Below are 5708 nucleotides of genomic sequence, written 5' to 3'. Positions count from 1 at the left end.
GCTTCCTGGACCTCCCAGCCACAGTCACTTGGACGCATCTGCCCCTGTTTTGGTCTTACCTCTCTGTAAGTTAGTCTGGTCCTGCATTTCCATTCCATCATCCACTGCCTTCTCACTGTCCTCCCATCCATGTCCCACCATAGCTTAACGGCCCATACCCAGCCCTACTGACATGCAATATACCTTGCATTCAAGTGCCCACTATACAGTGTATAAATATAGTAGTCCTTTTAAACATTAACTTTAATATCTAGAATGATATGTCTAAAGCTGATGAATCCTTTCTGAATTTCTTTGTCCTTCAGCCTACCTTTCCTAGAATTCTTGAAAACTCACTCATGAAAAATTTTTTTCTAACATTTCATTCTCTAATCAATTTACTAAATGGCATTATTACCTTCACAGTGTTGCTTTCCACCTTGCTCTCTAAACAAACATAAGATTTTTCTTAGTCTATCCTTCTGTAGCCAAAAGTGATATCCAACACTACAGAACTGAGTAACAGCCCCCCTAAAGATATCGATGTCCTAATTTGGGGAATGTTCTGTGGCAAAAGAGTGACTATTACTTTAAATGGAAAACAACGTGACTAAATTAAGGATCTCATAATGGAGAGTTTATCCTAGATAATCTGGGTGGTCCCTAAATGCAATCACAAGTATTCTTATAAGAGACAAAGGAAGACTTTACCACATAGAAAAGGAGAAGGCATTGTGACCACGGAAGCATAGATTGGAATGCTGTTGCCACCAGAGCTGGAAGGGGCAAGGAACAGATTCTCCCCTAGAGCCTGCCAGGGGAGCGTGACCCTGTAGACACCAATTAAGCTGATTTTGGACTTCTCACTTCCAGAACTATGAGACAATATGTACTTTAAGCTGCCAAGTATGTGATAATTTGTTAAAGCAGTCCCAGGAAACTAATGCAGGAACATACAGAACAAATCCGTAATGGGTTGGACTGAATTTCGCAACGTGTGAAAAATAGATACCCTTTAACGCCACTCCTATCTTAGTTATTTTTCTCTTGCAATTTTATTTCCCTCCATTCCCACTGCCACTGCCAAACCATGCCATAATAATTTCTCACTTGGACAACTATGACAACTTACATTGTCTCATTCTTCTCCTATGTACATGCTGTCAGAAATCATGTCGTTCTCTGCTTAAAGTCTTTCAATTATTTCCCATTGCACTTAAGATTAAACTCCCAAAACCTCACCAGGCTCCCATCTACTCTCAAGCCTCGCCTCAGTCCACTTTACCTGCCAACTGCACCTGCAGTCAGACTCTTCTTAGAACAAGCCAGGTTCTTTCCCCTCAGGGCTTTCGCATACACAGTACACCCTGCATCTCAACCCTATCTGTCCAAAACACTTAGCACTGTCTGAAATTGTCTCAGTTACAGTTTGGTTTTGTCTCCTGACCAGTGACTACACAGTTCCTGCACAGAGTAGAACAGTGTTTCTCAACCGGGAGTGGGACATTTGTTGCCGAGGGACATCTAGCAATGTCTAGAGATGTTTTGGGTTGTCACAAGTAGGGGAATGCTATTGAGGAGCCAGGGGCACTGCTACATGCACTTGACAGCACACAGGGTAGCCCCCTAAAGAGTTATCTGGCACTAAATGTCAATATTGCCAAGGTCAAGATAACCTGCAGTAGACGCTTGTGGCAGAAGGTACAAGTGCCTCAATATCCATTCTTTCATCTGTATTAATAGGTACCCTGATATTTATACACACAGCTGACAAGCATAAGGACAATATTTTCCAGTCTCATTGTAGATAGAAATAGAAAGGAATGTCACATGGTGGCAATTGCTCCTTTTTCTTCATCTGTCTTGCTGCCTGAAACACAGACATTGTCATTTTAGATCATGAGATTTAAACCATACGAGCTAAAGCAACGAGATAGAAAGATGTTGTGTCCTTCACACCATAGAGCACATGCCTCTCCTGAAATACTTCTCAAGAAATAGTTAAATGAATGACACTAGATATCCTTAATGTATTGTTTCTCTTAATGACCTAGACATGAATAAAAAGCCAAAAATATGTTTGTCCTATATAGCACAAAACCATCAACCTTTTTTACTCTCCTACTTGCGGGGTCTCATCTCTGCCTTTTAGGGTCATGATTTTAAGTTGCATCCTCTACTTTCTCTTCACATTCAGCTTTTTATATTCAATTTAACCATTATTAGTCTACCTGCAATGTGCCCCCACAATAGCTCTACGTTTCACACCATAAGCGTTTACAAGAGAAGACTCCAGTCTTCTTTTTCCTTCTCTTTGCTATGATGTTTGCCAGAAGAACAAACATTACACAAACATAAGAGCATTTGGTTACATCATGTATGTCACATAGTGCATAAGAGCTTGAGGTGTAATTGCCACAAAACTGGGGAAAACTTAAGTTCCTACAGGATTTTGTTCTTGGTGATCACCCCTTTTCCTAAATTTGAACAAAGAATGTATTTGAAGTTTTGGCTTGCCCCACTAAACCAGATGCCTACCCGGTTAGCCAGGTTTCTCCAGAGTGTGTATCACTCCTTCAGAAATCTGTGTTCTCCTGGAAGCACCAGCAATGAGAATTTCATTCTCATTCTTCCAAGGGCTGCCAATTTCCTGGAACACAAATGACTTCTAGATGGCCACTTCTCAGCCATCAAGAGGTAAACCTTCATGAAGGTTTACTTCCTGAAAAGCTTTTTTTTTTTTTTTAGTTTATTTATTTATTTGGGGGGTGGTCTTGAAACAAAATTGATATATGGCAAGTGTAGACAACTTAGAAGTTACAGAAAAAATGACAGCTAGCAGTTTAGTTAATGTTCTGATACACATGCAAATATTTATGAAACTAAGATCATATAATACACAGTATTTAGTGACCTGCTTTTACTCCTCCGCCCCCGCCCCACATCAATAAATATTCTTCTATAACGGCATTCTCCATAGGAGAACTTACCTCCAATGGGTCACATACACATCCCTTGAGGAGTCAGGATTTTTTAAAATTACGTATATTCTTATGCCCACTCCATTGCTACCACCAATGAGAAATACTGCCCCAGGGAACCAGTGTTAGTGATGGGACCGTGCCATAAGCACTCAGTATGTGAGGGCAGTAAAAGGGGATGAAACCCACAATCCTTTGATACAGAGTATTTGATTTATCCTTGTTGTCAGACATTTCATGAGGATCTTTATTGGCAGAAGGCCTCTAGAAACAGTAGAGCATCATGATTATGTGTATGAACTACCTGGGATTAAATCCCATTTCCTTTATTATTTACCCAATTTGAGTCTCATCGTCTTCATCTTTGAAGTAAAGAGAAGCCTCCACTTTATGGACTTGCTGAGAGGATTAAATGTGTAATTACCTTGTTGAGGTAATACACATTGCTAACCCCAAATAAACAGCCTTTCAAAGTCAGAGGCAATGGCGTTTACTGAGATCAATAAGAACAGCTATTGAGGAAGCATTGATTCAGGCAGAAGCCCCAATAATGTTCCAATTCAGAGACAAAGGCAATGGATATTTATGAGAAGGGGAAGGAAAACAATTATATTAATAGAAGGAAGGCATTTCTATTGGTACAGATGTCATAACAGTGATGTTAATTCTAAACTGTTTTTAATTTTCAGTCCAGTAGTTATTGGTCCAGTAGTCAGTCATACCTGCTTTCTTGTTATCTTAGCAAACAGTTCTTTTGCAAGGTACAAGTTTTGCTCAGGTCCAGTCTAAAGGTTATTTTGCCCAGTTTTAACATTCCAAAGTTTTGAGACATAAGACATGCAAGGCAGTTCCCCTGGTATGGCAGCTCCATTTTAAAGTGGCTCCATTTATGTTTTTGTTTACAACACAAAGAAGTTTTTCTGGTGGTAAGCTAATCTGAACATTATACAAAAACTGGTACCAAATTACAACTCGCCCTCATTAAAAAAAAAAAAAAGATAATTAGAAAGAAGAATTTATAAAGACGTCTTAAAAGTGAACTCCCTGGTTCTATATAATGAAAACGTACTGTGGGGCAGTTTAGGACAGCTCTTTCTAACAACTCTGAGCATCATTCCCCTGCTACCCCTCCTCCCCTGCCCCAAAGCACAGCGCCTGCTTAGTTTAGGAATGCAATAAATGTTTGCTTATTTGGAATGACTTCAATTCAATTCTAATGCATCGGATTCTCTTCAAATGGCTCCCATGCCTTGTCTCTAGACAAGTGCCCCGTTGTCTTAAGATTATAACAAGATCAGCTACAATTTTGACAAGCTTTTCTAAAATATTAATTGATAAGTCCCTCTTCCTGGTCATTAAAGTGTTTCCTTTTAAATTCCAGCGGCAGATTTGATGAGGATCTGGGGTATTTTAGTAGCCACTGGAATCTTTTTTTTTTTTTTTGACATTTGATCCACCAAGTTATGATCTTTTTTTTTTTTTTTATGGTAACATTGGTTAATAAAATCCAGTAAGTTTCAGGTATATAATTCAACAGTAAGGCATATATATATATTGCATCATGTTTTTACCACCCATAGTTAGATTTCTTTCTGTGACCACATATTTGACCCTTTTTATCCCACCTACTTCCCTCCTCACCCCCGCTCTGGTAAACACTAGTCAGTCTATTGTCCATGTCCATGAGTCTCCGTTTATCCTGTTCGTTTGTTGCTTTTTGGTTCATATCCCACATGTAAGTGATATCATGGGGTTTTCGACTTTTTCTGCCTGGCATATTTCACTTGGCATAATTATCTCAAAGTCCACTCATGTTGTTGCAAATGGCAGTATTTCATCCTTTCTTATGGCTGAGTAATATTCCATTGTATATATGTGCCACAGCTTCTTTAGCTAATCATCTATCGTAGGACACTTTGGTTGCTTCCATCTCCTGACCACAGTGAATAATGCTGCTATGAACATCAGTGAGAAAATGTCTTTACAGATATGAGTTTTCAAGTCTTTGGGGTCAATATCCAGTAGAGGGATTGCTGGACCATATAGTAGATTAATTCTTAGTTTTTTGAGGAAACTTCATACTGTTTTCCATAGTGGCTGTATCAATTTATAGTCTCTCCAACAGTATATGAGGGGTCCTTTTTCTCTGCATCCTCTCCAACACTTATTAATACTTGTCCTGTTGATTATAGCTATTCTAACAGGTATGAGATGGTATCTCATTGTGGTTTTGATTTGTGTTTTACTCATAGCTAGCAATATCAAGCATCTTTTCGTATGTTTCCTGGCCATTTGTATGTCTTCTTGGGAGAAGTGTCTGTTCAGGTCCTCTGTTCATTTTTTAATTGGATTGATTTTTTGTTGTTGTTATCAAGTTGTATGAGTTCTTTGTATATTTTGGATATTAGGCCCTTATCGGATGGTTGTCTCTTTACCTCATTGACAGTTTCTTTTGCTGTGTAGAAGCTTTTTAGTTTGATGTAGTCCCATTCATTTATTTTTGCTTTTACTTCCTTTGACTTTGAGGTCAAATTCATAAAATTTTCTTTAAGTCCAAGGTCCTTGACTTTAGTTCCTATGTTTTCTTCTATGCAATTTATTGTTTCAGGTCTTATATTCAGGTCCATAATCCATTTTGGGTTAATTTTGGTGTGTAGTGATAGACAATCTAGTTTCATTCTTTTGCAGGTGGCTTTCCAGTTTTCCCAGCACCATTTATTGAAGAGGCTTTCCTTTGTTCACTGTATG

Source organism: Pteropus alecto, unplaced genomic scaffold (genome assembly GCF_000325575.1).
Source record: "Pteropus alecto unplaced genomic scaffold, ASM32557v1 scaffold109, whole genome shotgun sequence".
Lineage (NCBI taxonomy): Eukaryota > Metazoa > Chordata > Mammalia > Chiroptera > Pteropodidae > Pteropus > Pteropus alecto.
This window is presented reverse-complemented; position numbering follows the sequence as displayed.